Source organism: Polypterus senegalus, chromosome 6 (genome assembly GCF_016835505.1).
Source record: "Polypterus senegalus isolate Bchr_013 chromosome 6, ASM1683550v1, whole genome shotgun sequence".
Classification (NCBI taxonomy): domain Eukaryota; kingdom Metazoa; phylum Chordata; class Cladistia; order Polypteriformes; family Polypteridae; genus Polypterus; species Polypterus senegalus.
The window spans coordinates 183,167,863-183,183,536 of NC_053159.1; positions in this window are offsets into that span (position 1 = coordinate 183,167,863).

Sequence of the window (15,674 nt, forward strand, 5' to 3'; positions counted from 1 at the left end):
AATGGACTGGGGGCACTGGGTGTAGAGTGTGCCCCTCTGGGCTACAGCGGTGCCCTCAAATTCCAACAGTTGTTCTGTTCTTTGTAGGCCTCATTCCATTTTCTGTAAACAGTAGAATGATGAACTTTACCAAAAAGCTCTACCTTGGTCTCATCTGTCCACGAGACGTTCGCCCAGAAGGATTTTGGCTTCCTCAAGTACATTTTGGCAAACTCCAGTCTGGCTTTTTTATGTTTCTGTGTCAGTAGTGGGGTCCTCCTGGCTCTCCTGCCATAGCGTTTCATTTCGTTCAGATGTCGATGGATAGTTTGAGCTGACACTGTGGCACCCTAAGTCTGCAGAACAGCTTGAATATGTTTTGAAGTAGATTGGGCTGTTTATCCACCATTTGGACTATCCTTCATTGCAGTCTTTTATCAGTTTTTCTCTTCCGTCCACGTCCAGGGAGATTAGCTACAGTGCCATGTGTTGTGAACTTCTTGATTATGTTGCGCACAGTGGACAGAGGAACGTGAAGATCTCTGGAGATGGACTTGTAGCCTTGAGATTGTTGATATTTTTCCACAATTTTTGTTCTCAAGTCCTCAGACAATCCTCTGCTCTTCTTTCTGTTCTCCATGCTTAGTGTGGCCCACTCAGACACACAACACAAAGGCTGAGTCAACTTGTCTCCATTTTAACTGGCTTCAGGTGTGATTGCTATATTGACAGCACTTGTTTCTTGCCACAGGGGAGTTCAAACGAGCATCATATGCTTGAAATAAAACGATTTACCCACAATTTGGAAAAGGTGCCAATAATTTTATCTGGCCCAGTTTTGGAGTTTTGTGTGACATGATGTTAGATTTGGCTTTTCTTCTCTGTTTTTTTGTGTTGTTCCAATGCACATGAAGGAAATAAACATGTGGATACCAAAACATTTGGAATTGCAACAATTTTCTGGGAGAAATGGTGCATTTTCTGGGAAAATTCCAGGGGTGACAATAATTTTGGCCATGACTGTAGATAGATAGATAGATAGATAGATAGATAGATAGATAGATAGATAGATAGATAGATAGATAGATAGATAGATAGATAGATAGAAATGAAAGGCACTATATGATAGATAGATAGATAGATAGATAGATAGATAGATAGATAGATAGATAGATAGATAGATAGACATGAAAGGCACTATATGATAGATAGATAGATAGATAGAAAGATAGATAGATAGATAGATAGATAGATAGAAATGAAAGGCACTATATGATAGACAGATAGATAGATAGATAGATAGATAGATAGATAGATAGATAGATAGAAATGAAAGGCACTATATGATAGACAGATAGATAGATAGATAGATAGATAGATAGATAGATAGATAGATAGATAGATAGATAGATAGATAGATAGAAATGAAAGGCACTATATGATAGATAGATAGATAGATAGATAGATAGATAGATAGATAGATAGATAGAAATGAAAGGCACTATATGATAGATAGATAGATAGATAGATAGATAGATAGATAGATAGATAGATAGATAGATAGATAGATAGATAGAAATGAAAGGCACTATATGATAGATAGATAGATAGATAGATAGATAGATAGATAGATAGATAGATAGATAGATAGATAGATAGATAGATAGATAGATAGATAGATAGATAGATAGATAGATAGATAGATAGATAGATACAGTGAACAACTGGTTGTAAGTATTGAATAGACGGTCCTCCCACATCAGGCAGGCACAAGACAATCCACACATCCATACAGACATGATGATCCAGTAAAAGACAATGATCCACACAGGTGACAGTATAGTTGCCAAGACAGATGGGTGAACTCAGACACAAACAACAGGCCTTTATTTATTGTATAGCCATCTTCCTTTTAAATCTCCCACTTACCGGTCTTGTCCCCAGCAGCCCCTGTGCTCTCCTCAGACGTCTAATCAGGGCCACAGCAGGGACTGCTGAGAGCTGAAGTTCTCCAGTCAAATAGCTCTGCTACACGATTGGTCTGTGCCATATGCATCGGTTTTCCTTCAAAGTAAAATCTCCAGGGGTTCAGGTGAGTCATAAAAACTGATCATCGTTATACAGTAACCTTGGTCATGCAAAGGGTCCACCAATAACGTCACAGATGATGTAATGACGCCGTATTGACTGTACTTGCCGCCCCTCTTAGTCCCACTACCGCTATACAGTATGGAGTTCCAGGTGTACCTAGAGCTTGCGTCACACAGGATGTGGAACTTGTCACCGTATCAGGGCCATCTGGATGTGATGGGCTGTATCAATGGTACACTTCCCTCGTAACCCGTTACACTTTAATCAATACTAATGGTATACTCATGTCATACTCATACTCATGTCATGTCATATCATACTCATATTCATGTCACAATACTCATGTCATACTTAATATGTCATACAGTACTCATGTCATGTCATTTTCAAACTCATGTCACAGTACTCATGTCATACTCATACTCATGTCATACTCGTATTATACAAACATATATTTTATCAATACTCATGGCAGGTGTCACTTTCACTGTCCATGTCAACCTCTGATGACAAATTCACACCGTTATCACTATCGCTCAGTAAGAGCAATGGTTCCGTTCCAGGCTGTTCTAAAATTGGCTTTACAGTTTCTTGTTTGCCATTCTGTTTTTGGAGGAAGGCTCCTCCCCACTCATGAATATTGATGGATTACCATAACGTTAACATAAAGTGACAGATCACACAGAAATATTCATGATCTTTTGTTGCTAATTTACCCACCAGAGAGCAGTAGAATCACGTCCTGAGAGCCATTCACACTTAACACGGTGAAGCGGATCATTACATATCAGCCTGTGCCTGACTCAGGCTTCACCGTATTTCCATGGAGTTCCAAGCTTCATTCGGGATTAATGCAAAGGAGGTGCCACTGTAGGAGCTCCCCCTGGAGGACCCATGTGAAGTTGCTTCTCTGGCTGTCCCCAGCATTGTGAGGTGGCAGGAGACTCTGAGACATGGCTGTGACTCCCCTGTTTCTGTTCTCTAGTTTGCCCAAAGACTGGATCTCGGATCATTTTGAAGAACCTCTGGAAACAAAAGTTTGTCATTCCATCCATGAAATGTTCCAGAAAATCCCTGCAGATGAGATGAAGATCTCCTTATGTCCAGCAATCCTTCACGATGGGAAAATATCACATTATAATGCTCACCATTAAAGCTTCCACATGTAATAAAAATTGATGATTGAATATTTTAATTTCATTATGAAAATGGATTCATTTTGCAGTTCTGCTTTGTGAGATAGTTATCACTGTAAAAAGCCTTACATAAAATCAAAACCAATTGATTTTGCAATATTTAATATTCTCCGTGCAAGACAAAAGGACTGACTGATTGAAGCTGGGAGATTTATGACAATTTTTTCTGCAAATGCTTAGCTTGCCTACTTACTCATTTTTTTTTTTTGGTTTGCTGTCTAAGAAATTATAGTATAGTATAAAGTATAATATAGTATAAAGCATGGGTCTCAAACTCCAGTCCTGGAGGGACGCAGTGGCTGCAGGTTTTCATTCTAACCCATCTCTTAATTGGTGACCAGTTTTTGCTGCTAGTTAACTCCTTTTCCATTCATTTTTACTGACTTATTCTTTAAGATTTGTTCTCCTGAATTCCTTCCTTGTTCCTCTGAATGGCAACCAAAGAGAACTGAAATGTGAATGAGAAAGCCAGCAGAAGGCCAACTCAGTCAGGGCTTCAAACTCCAGCCAATTTCACTCCAACCAGTTGCTTAATCAGGCACTGAGTCTTGTTGTTAATTAAACCCGCTCTTTAATTCCATGGCTCGTTGCTGCTCTCATTGTGCAATAGCAGATATTTCTGAAACTGTTGATTTTCTCTTTTCTAAGAGCAGTGAATGCTAGGGGTCACTGTTGCACCTTTAACCCCAACAGACAGGTGCTCAGGACACAAAGCAAAAGCACCAAGAAGTACAGTCATATGAAAAAGTTTGGGAGCCCCTCTTCTTAATTCTTTGGATTTTTGTTTCTCATTGGCTGAGCTTTCAAAGTAGCAACTTCCTTTTAATATACGACATGCCTTATGGAGACAGTAGGATTTCAACAGTGACATTAAATTTATTGGATTAACAGAAAATATGCAATATGTATCATAACAAAATTAGACAGATGCATAAATGTGGGCACCACAACAGAGATATGACATCAATACTTAGTTGAGCCTCCTTTTGCTAATCTAACAGCTGCTAGATGCCTCCTGTAGTCTTTGATGAGTGTCTGGATTCTGGATGGAGGTATTTCTGAACAATCTTCCATACAAAATCTCTCCAGTTCAGTTCAATTTGATGGCTGCCCAGCATGGACAGCCTGCTTCAGATCATCCCATAGATTTTCGATGATATTCAAGTCAGGGGACTGTGACGGCCATTCCAGAACATTGTACTTCCACCTCTACATGAATGCCTTTGTAGATTTCCAACTGTGTTTTGGGTCATCGTCTTGTTGGAATATCCAATCCCTGTGTAACTTCAACTTTGTGACTGATGCTTGAACATTATCCCGAAGAACTTGTTGATATTGGTGTGAATTCATCTGATTCTCAACTTTAACAAGGGCCCCAGTCCCTGAACTGGCCACACAGCCCCACAGCATGATGGGACCTCCGCCAAATTTGACAGGAGGTAGCAGGTGTTTTTCTTGGAATGCGGTGTTCTTCTTCTGCCATGCAAAGTGCTTTTTGTTGTGACCAAATAACTCCATTTTTGTCTCATCAGTCCAAAGCACTTTATTCCAAAATGAATCTGACTTGTCTAAATGAGCATTGGCATACAACAAGCGACTTTGTTTGTGGCGTGAGTGCAAAAAGGGCTTCTCTCTCATCACCCTGCCATACTGATGTTCTTTGTCCAAATTGCTCTGAATTGTAGAACAATGTACAGATACACCATCTGCAGTGAGATGTTCTTGCAGGTCCTTGGAGGTGATCTGTGGGTTGTCTGTAACCATTCTCACAATCCTGCTCATATGCCGCTCCTGGATTTTTCTTGGCCTGCCAGACCTGCTGTGTTGGTTTAACAGCAACTGTGCCTGTGGCCTTCCATTTCCTGATTCCATTCCTTACAGTTGAAACTGACAGTTTAAACCTCTGAGATGGCTTTTTGTAGCCTTCACCTAAACCAGGAGACTCAACAATCTTTGTTTTCAGATCTTTGGAGAGTTGCTTTGAGGATCTCATGCTGTCTGTCACTCTTCAGAGGAGAGTCAAAGGGAAGGAAGCACAACTTGCGATTGACCACCTTAAATACCTTTGACCACTCATGATTGGACACTCCTGTCTATGAAGTTCAAGGCGTAACGAGCTCATCCAACCAATTTGGTGTTGTAAGTAATCAGCATTGAGCAGTGACAGGCATTCAAATCAGCACAATGACAAGGGGACCCACATTTTTGCACAGCCAGTTTTTCACATTCGATTTAATTTCATACAACTAATACTGCGTTACTAAAAATCTTTGTTTGAAAAACACCGCAGTGCTCAGATGTTTCTGGGAAATGAAAGACATACCACTGCTGTCTTTTATTGAAAGGAGAGTCAATTATTATGCAGTTTGAGAGGGGGTCCCAAACTTTTTCATATGACTGTATGTTAACACTTTCCATTCTTGAAAACAGTGCCCAAAGCACCACAGCCACAATAAACAGGCAATTCAATACAATAAACAAGAGAATTCTCTCTCTTTCTATCTCCTCCACACCTCCCAGCAAGCATTGTCTACTACCTCCTGACTCTGGCTCGTTTGCTGGGTTCCCATCAGTCCTTTATAAAGTCCTTGTCCCATAAGTGCTTCTGTCCTTCCGACCATGTGACTTGCTAGCACTTCCGGGTCTAATGAAGAACTGGCTGTTTTCTTCAGCTTCGATTCTACCTATAGGGAAAGGATGAGTCCTCAGGTCCTTTGACAGCTCCCCGTGGTGGCACCCAACAGGGCTGAGAAACTGAACTTCAAGTCCCAGGATGCCCTGCGGGAATCGCTACACTCCATGGGAGCTGTCAGCTAACGTTTTGGGGAAGGCAGTGTCCAACAATATCTGCCTTCCCACATCCATCCCTGCCAGTTTGAGCTGCCGGCCATCCCTCACCGGGGCTTTCCTCTGCGTCTCGTTAAAGTAGTAAATGATTTGCGAGTGAATGCAGACAGAGGCCATTTATCTGTTCTCATCCTCTTAGATCTGAGTGCTGCATTTGACACCATTGATCACAATATTCTTAGAAATCGCCTTAGTCAATGGGTGGGCCTCTCTGGCAGGGTCTTAAATTGGTTTGAATCCTACCTGGCAGGGAGAAAATTCTTTGTGAGTTGTGGTAATCACAACTCGAAGACACATGATATCCGATATGGTGGTCCACAAGGCTCTATCCTGGGTCCGCTGCTCTTCTCAATCTACATGCTTCCGTTAGGTCAGATTATCTCAGGGCACAACGTGAGCTACCACTGCTATGCTGATGGCACACAGCTGTACTTATCAATAGCACCTGATGACTCCGACTCTCTCGATTCACTAACACAATGTCTTACTGGTATTTCTGAATGGATGAATAGTAATTTTCTCAAACTAAATAAAGAGAAAACTGAAATTTTTGTAATTGGCAATAATGGATTCAGCAAGGTTATCAGAAATAAACTTGATGCACTAGGATTAAAAGTTATGACGGAAGTAAAAAATTTAGGGGTAACCGTTGACTGTAATCTGAATTTTAAATCGCATATTCATCAGACCACTAGGACAGCATTTTTTCACTTAAGAAACATAGCTAAAGTTAGACCTCTTATATCATTGAAAGATGCGGAGAAATTAATTCACGCTTTTGTTTTCAGTAGACTAGATTACTGTAACGCACTCCTCTCTCAGGACTACCCAAAAAAGACATAAATCACTTGCAACGAGTGCAGAATGCAGCTGCTAGAATCCTAACTGGGAAAAGAAAATCCGAACACATTTTTCCAGTTTTGATGTCACTGCACTGGTTGCCTGTGTCATTCAGGATTGACTTTAAAATACTGCTTATGGTTTATAAAGCCTTAAATAATCTCGCTCCATCTTATATATCGGAATGCCTGACACGTTATATTCCAAATCGTAACCTTAGATCTTCAAATGAGTGTCTCCTTATAATTCCAAAAGCTAAACTTAAAAGAAGTGGTGAGGCGGCCTTCTGCTGTTATGCACCTAAAATCTGGAATAGCCTGCCAATAGGAATTCACCAGGCTGATACAGTAGAGCAGTTTAAAACACTGCTGAAAACACATTACTTTAACATGGCCTTCTCATAACTTCACTTTAACTTAATCCTGATACTCTGTATGTTCAATTCATCATAATAACTATTCATGGTGGCTCTAAAATCCATACTGACCCCTACTCTCTCTTCTGTTTCTTTTTCCGGTTTCTTTGTGGTGGCGGCCTGCGCCACCTCCACCTACTCAAAGCATCCTGATGCACCAACATTGATGGGGTGAAAGCCAGAAGTCTACGTGACCATCATCATCAGGTCCTTCCATGAAAACCCTTATTACAAAGAGGACTGTTTGACTTATGTTAGGTAGATTGCCCAGAGGGGACTGGGTGGTCTCGTGGTCTGGAACCCCTACAGATTTGATTTTTTTCTCCAGCCTTTGGAGTTTTTTTTTGTTTTTTCTGTCCACCCTGGCCATCGGACCTTACTCTTATTCTATGTTAATTAATGTTAACTTATGTTTATCTTTTATTGTGTCTTCTATTTTTCTATTCATTTTGTAAAGCACTTTGAGCTACATTTTTATGTATGAATATGTGCTATATAAATAAATGTTGATTGATGTTGATTGGTCTCAATTCAAATCCCCTTGCGGACTCACAAGTAAAGCTCCTATGTAAGTCGCTGCTCTTAAATCGCATCGATATCATCTCCTGTTTAGTTCTGCTCTGTAATATTTCTACTGCACTGTTATATTGTATTGAGGATTATTTGTGTATTGTGTCGTATTTGACCCATTTTTTTGACACCCACTGCACGCCCAACCTGCCTGGAAAGGGGTCTCTCTTTGAACTGCCTTTCCTGAGTTTTCTTCCATTTTTTCCTTACAAGGGTTTTTTTTTTGGGAGTTTTTCCTTGTCTTCTTAGAGAGTCGAGGCTGGAGGGCTGTCAAGAGGCAGGGCCTGTTAAAGCCCATTGCGGCCCTCCTTGTGTGATTTGGGGCTATACCAAAATAAATCTTCTTGTATTGTATTTTATATATCGCAAGCCCTTTTTGTCCATCCAATCCTCATTTTCGCTATCAGCGGTCTTCCAATAATCCGGGATGTGCACCGTTAGTCATCACCTGCTAAGGTGCAGTCCACCTTCTTTAAACTTTCCAGGTTACAGCAAAACCAAGGAAGTGTTTATTGACTGTCGGCACACCACAAAGCCTATTGTGTCGTATTTACACCCCTTTTTTGTGACACCCATTGCACGTCCAACCAGCCTGGAAAGGGGTCTCTCTTTGAACTGCCTTTCCCAAGGTTTCTTCCGAGTTGTTTTTGTTTTTTTAGAGAGTCAAGGCTGGGGAGCTGTCCAAAGACAAGGCCTGTTAAAGCCCATTGCGGCACTCCTTGTATGATTTTGGGCTGTACAAAAATACATTTTATTATATTGTATTATATTGTGCCTCACAGTAAGGAGGCCTGGGATCGCTTCCCGGGTCCTCCCTGAGTTGAGTTTGCATGTTCTCCCCGTGTCTGCGTGGGTTTCCTCCCACAGTCCAAAGACATGCAGGTTAGGTGCATTGACGATCTTAAATTGTCCCTGGTGTGTGTGTGTGTGTGTGCCCTGCGGTGGGCTGGCGCCCTGCCCGGGGTTTGTTTCCTGCCTTGCGCCCTGTGTTGGCTGGGATTGGCTCCAGCAGACCCCCGTGACCCTGTAGTTAGGATATAGCAGGTTGGATAATGGCTGGCTCTATTGTATTGCATTGTATTGTATTGTACTGTACTTATTCCCTGCTGTGACGCGACCAACATCGCTTGGCCCATAATTTCTAAGAGATGTTGGAGCCGCCGGTAAATCTTTACATCTGTCGACTTCATGAAAGCACTCGGGTCTGTCGCTTGTGTGTTAAATGGTTGAGGTCTGTTTCTCTCTCTATTTTTTTTCTCCATGTCTCCCCCTGACAAAATCCAGGCAAAAATAAAACAACTTTTGGAAGCTAAATTGATGGAAAATTTGTGCTTTAATACATCAGACTGTTATAATGAGGCGGCGTGAATCACCATTCATAAAGTGGTTGCAGAACGTTAGAGCCCCATTTATGGGAATCAAACGTGATGAACTTAAGAAACTCTCAACATTTAATGTGTTAAACAGAAATCACGGGCACGACACGCATATGCAGCAGCAGCTTACGCCAGGTCAAGGGGGTTAAACCCGAGTCTCTGTGTTTTACAGTCCAATTAAGCCACTGTAAAGAAGACAAAGGAGAAACTGAGGGAGCTTTGGTGTTCCAGCAGGGAAATAATTTCCATTTAATAGGAAGTCATGGTGAGCTAATGGAAAGAAGTGCCTCATGTGGGCACCAGGGCAGCCATCAGACCAACGACTACTTCTTGATAAAGCAACGTGCCAAGCATAAGCAAAAAAGAAGGTGCCACCCGATAGTACCAATGTGTGGCACGTTAGAAGGAAGAATCTGTGGAAATGTGCGACTCCGTGCATTACCAATTTATGTCAAAGAAACACTAAAAGGAATATCTATATATATAATTCACTAAGGCAAGACAACCATGAAAAGCACGCCGGAAGGGGCGTGGATTCACTAAGCCGCCGACAAGTGAGACACCTATGGCGCACGCAGGAAGGAGTCACGCCCACCAACTCCAAGATCATTGGATACGACGACAACTCACAGGGCCACGCCCACCAACTCGGACACGACGACACAGAAAAAATGGCATCATTTATGTTCGTCTGTCGTAGAGGTCACATGCAGTGCAGGTCAGGTTAATGTCATGTACCTCCGAGCTACGTTGACTGTTCATAGAGGCATGTTTCTCGCGGAGGTGAATCGCCATATGCAGCGTGTGAAAAGGTTTGCGAGGGGTATCCCATGGGATCCTTAAAACAATCCTTTACAACTGAGGTTAAAGAACAATGATGGAATCAGTCTTTAAAAACCAATAAGCCCTGTGCCTCTGTTTCATTACCGTCTCACCTGCTTCACCAATGCAGGCCCTGCAACAGTCGAGACGCTCTCTCAGCAGCTGACCTTCTCTGTGCCAGACCAGTTCACACAGAGGCAGCGCGAGAAAAAGCCGCGCCAGAGACAGACAGAGGCGCACACACAGGCAGCTGGTGGGCGGCTCTCTGTGAGTTTCTCTTGCGAGCGGACACATGACCAGGCGGTGTGTATGCTTCGAGAACGAGGGTGGACGCGGCAGGACCATCTAGAAAAAATCATGTCGCGGATGTGATTCGCTGTGTGCGGTGTGTAGAACAGTTTGTTTGTCGCAGATGTGAATCGCTGTATGCGGCGTGTAGAACAGTTTGTCACAGATGTGATTCGCTGTATGCGGCGTGTAAAACAGTTTGTTTGTCGCAGATGTGATTCGCTGTATGCGGCGTGTAGAACAGTTTGTTTGTCGCAGATGTGATTCGCTGTATGCGGCGTGTAGAACAGTTTGTCACAGATGTGATTCGCTGTATGCGGCGTGTAGAACAGTTTGTTTGTCGCAGATGTGATTCGCTGTATGCGGCGTGTAGAACAGTTTGTCACAGATGTGATTCGCTGTATGCGGCGTGTAAAACAGTTTGTCACAGATGTGAATCGCTGTATGCGGCGTGTAAAACAGTTTGTCACAGATGTGATTCGCTGTATGCGGCGTGTAGAAGAGTTTGTCACAGATGTGAATCGCTGTATGCGGCGTGTAAAACAGTTTGTTTGTCGCAGATGTGAATCGCTGTATGCGGCGTGTAGAACAGTTTGTTTGTCGCAGATGTGAATCGCTGTATGCGGCGTGTAGAACAGTTTGTCGCAGATGTGAATCGCTGTATGCGGCGTGTAGAACAGTTTGTTGTCGCAGATGTGAATCGCTGTATGCGGCGTGTAGAACAGTTTGCGAGGGGTGTCCCTGTGTCTTTCCAGAAGTGTTCAACCATCAATAAATAATTATGCGGCGTTTGTTATGCCGCGGGTTCACTATTGTGTTGTATTTTGCTCTCTCCAGAGTTCCATCTTTTCATTCACTTACTGTTGTATTCTCACACTAACCTGTTTTAGACCACCGTGTCTTTCCAGAAGTGTTTACCATTCAATAAATAACTATGCATGAGACTGAGCGTGTGTCTAGGCGTGGGTAAGACGTTGAACCCCATTTGGGCTGCAAACCGTGGAATTGCCACTAAGTGTGACTCATACGCTCCCACTGTTTTCGTCCCTACCCTTTATACACACCCCCCTCCCACAAGTTGACTGTTCATAGAGGCGTGTTTCTCGCGGAGGTGAATCGCCATATGCAGCGTGTAAAACTGTTTGCGAGGGGTATCCCATGGGATCATTAAAACAATCCTTTAAAACTGAGGTTAAAACACAATGAAGTGAGCAGTCTTTAAAAAAACGAGTTTTCGGTTACGACGCACGACCGCGTGCAGCATAGCAAAGTGTTGTACACGCTACATACAGCAATTTGCATCCGCGTCAAACATGCGTCTTCTTAGATGCTCCTGCACTTTGTACACACCCACCTCCCACCTCGCTACGCCGCACGGACGATTGTGTGTTGGTTCATTCCGTTCATTGTTACAATGTGACTTTTCTTGCTGATTTATTACATTACCTTATCAATAGCACCTGATGACTCCGACTCTCTCGATTCACTAACACAATGTCTTACTGGTATTTCTGAATGGATGAATAGTAATTTTCTCAAACTAAATAAAGAGAAAACTGAAATTTTAGTAATTGGTAATAATGGATTTAGTGAGGTTATCAGAAATAAACTTGATGCACTAGGATTGAAAGTTAAGACGGAAGTAAAAAATTTAGGGGTAACCGTTGACTGTAATCTGAATTTTAAATCGCATATTCATCAGACCACTAGGACAGCATTTTTTCACTTAAGAAACATAGCTAAAGTTAGACCTCTTATATCATTGAAAGATGCGGAAAAATTAATTCACGCTTTTGTTTTCAGTCGACTAGATTACTGTAACGCACTCCTCTCAGGACCACCCAAAAAAGACATAAATCATTTGCAACGAGTGCAGAATGCAGCTGCTAGAATCCTAACTGGGAAAAGAAAATCTGAACACATTTCTCCAGTTTTGATGTCACTACACTGGTTTGCTTGTGTCATTCAGGATTGACTTTAAAATACTGCTTATGGTTTATAAAGCCTTAAATAATCTCGCCCCATCTTATATATCGGAATGTCTGACACCTTATATTCCAAATCAGAACCTCAGATCCTCAAATGAGTGTCTCCTTAGAATTCCAAGAACAAAACTTAAAAGAAGTGGTGAGGCGAGCGGCCTTCTGCTGTTATGCACCTAAAATCTGGAATAGCCTGCCAATAGGAATTCGCCAGGCTGATACAGTAGAGCACTTTAAAACACTGCTGAAAACACATGACTTTAACATGGCCTTTTTATAACCACTTTAACTTAATACTGATACTCTGTATGTTCAATTCTTCATAATAACTATTCACAGTGGCTCTAAAATCCGTACTGACCCCAACTCTCTCTTCTGTTTCTTTTTCCAGTTTCTTTGTGGTGGCGGCCTGCGCCACCACCACCTACTCAAAGCTTCATGATGCACCAACATTGATGGACTGAAAGCCAGAAGTCTACGTGACCATCATCATCAGGTCCTTCCATGAAAACCCTAAATACAAAGAGGACTGTTTGACTTATGTTAGGTAGATTGTCCAGAGGGGACTGGGTGGTCTCGTGGTCTGGAACCCCTACAGATTTTATTTTTTATTTTTTTCTCCAGCCTTTGGAGTTTTTTTGTTTTTCTGTCCACCCTGGCCATCGGACCTTACTCTTATTCTATGTTAATTAATGTTGACTTATGTTTATTTTTTATTGTGTCTTCTATTTTTCTATTCATTTTGTAAAGCACTTTGAGCTACATTTTTATGTATGATATGTGCTATATAAATAAATGTTGATTGATTGATTGATTGATTACCGATTTTGCAAATGTTAAATTTTCTCCCTGTGCTTAAAAATGATTAAAAAACCGGCCTGATTATGCGGCGTATGGTACGCCGCGGGTTGGCTAGTCATCTATATATCTTTATATACATCTGCCTGTTTGTCTGTCTGTCCACTTTTCACGAGAGAACAACTTAACGGATTTAGATGGAGTTATAATTTCTATAATTTGCTTGAACATTCCGATTGATTTTGTGACTTCTCTCATTACTCTATGTATCATAGTTTGCTTGTGCTAGCGATTTATTTGTGCAAATCTGAGAGACACGCAGCGGGCCGAGGGGTAGGGGAGTGGGGCCCTCTTCACTCACGTGTCAACCTCAGGGTGTTCCTTACCTCAGCTTAACGAGCGAACGAGAGAACAACTTAGCGCATTGCGATCGGGTTCTTTTCTATAATTTGCTTGAACATTCCGGTTGATTTTGCTCGTTAGTTTACTTGCGGTGCCAATTTGTTTATGCAAATCAGAGAGAGACGCAGCAGGCCGAGGGGAGGGGGCGGGGCCCTCCTCACTCACGTACCCCCCTCAGGGGCGTGTACCATATCTCCGCTTAGTGAGCGAACGAGAGAACTACTTGACGGATTTAGATTGGGTTTTATTCTATAGCTAGCTAACACAGCTGAAATACACGGCATTGCCCGGGAGGAAAATAAAGTGTTTTTTTTTTTTTTAATTGTTCGAGAAAAATATAATTAAAAAAACACACAACATTAAAAATAAAAATAAATTAACAAACAATGAAGACTCACTAATGTTCTTGTCTTGCGGTCTTGTATATATGTTATCATCAAGTTGACCCTCGGAACTGGCCAACTCTATTTAATTTCAAAAGCGACAGGCGGGCACGGTGGCGCTAAAACAAAGATTGCTGGCAGTCACCTCCAGTTTGCCCTCTGGTGGTCGTTGCGAGTGTCAACTGGATGATAACATGCATGCAAGAATGGGGGTGGGTTAGGGCTGATTTCACCCTACAGTATTTTTAGTCGACCAACGAGAAACATTTGTACCCAGGTTCATGAAATTCGCTCCAGCCGTTCAGAAGTGATGCTGGAACATATATACATACGCACACACATACATTGACTTTTATATATAGAGACTAGGGGGCTTCAACCCCTGCTCACTTCGCTCGCCAACCTCCCCACCCGCGTTACGTGCCAGCAACTTCGCGTAACATCATCAGGTGCCGCTGCAAGTGGCAGCCATTCCAGCAGCTCCATGTATGACTTTATCTTTCTACCTTTTTTCTCTATTTCACTGATCACTCCTACCATTTTCTTTATGTGGACTCGTTCCCTGGACACTTTTTACTACTTTTACTACTTGGACATGGATTTTTACATGCCAAGACTCGTCTATTCAAGTAGTCAACTTGAAGCGCTGAGGACAAATGCCCACGCCAGTGTGGTTCCCTATTTACCTGATGAGGTAAGAAGGTGGTATCGTGGCAGCAGAGCTGGCGCTAAGATAAAAGCCAAGAGTCTGGCGAGAAAGTGGTGCTACAAACCTTTTAGTGCCTTCTGTGATCCTGGGAAACGTGAACTCACTACCAAATAAGATCAACAAACTGGCTACGCTGGTGAAAAATGTCAGTATCCTACAACTGCTGATCTGATCCATTAATTTAATGTTTTACAATAGCAATGCCCAGATGGCAGATGGAGTTTACTGTGACTTTGTGTTTTCCAGTGATGTGAATTTCCCCTTGGGATATCTATATATCTATCTATCTATCTATCTATTGTAACAAGGCGCGATATAGGTGCCCGACCCGACACAGATAGACACGGAGGCATGTATAAAAAGCAGAAAGACTTCATTTTTCTTGAGCTGTGCCACACAGTCCCAGGACACAACAAACACCACCAACAATCCTTTCTCCTTGACCACCACTCCTCCTCAAGCTTAGTCCTCCTCCTGGCAACTCTGGCTTCTTGAGTGGTGGTGGCTGGCCCTTTTTATAACCCACCCGGAAGTGTTCCAGGTGCTTGACCACCTGGTCCTAATTGCACCTCCGGGTGGGGCTGAAGATTCTTCCAGCCAGGCTGCTGAATCCATGCGGCTCCCCCTACCAGCCATCCAAGCTCCCAACCAGGCTGTGGAGGACTCCATCACCCATGGAGCCCTGCGGGTGACAGGGAGGCTGCCATCAAGCGTTCCGGGGGAGGTACTGGACTGCCCATGGTGGCTCCCCCAGAACATAAGCAGCAGGGGCGTCCCTGCCGGGCATGGAACCCGGCTATCCTTCACACTATCTATCTATCTATCTATCTATCTATCTATCTATCTATCTATCTATCTATCTATCTATCTATCTATCTATCCATGCCATTTGTGTATGTGGATTTAACTTTCACCAAACAACAAATCTTTTAATTCTTGTGTATACGCCTCTTCATTGGGAAGAAATGCTACTATT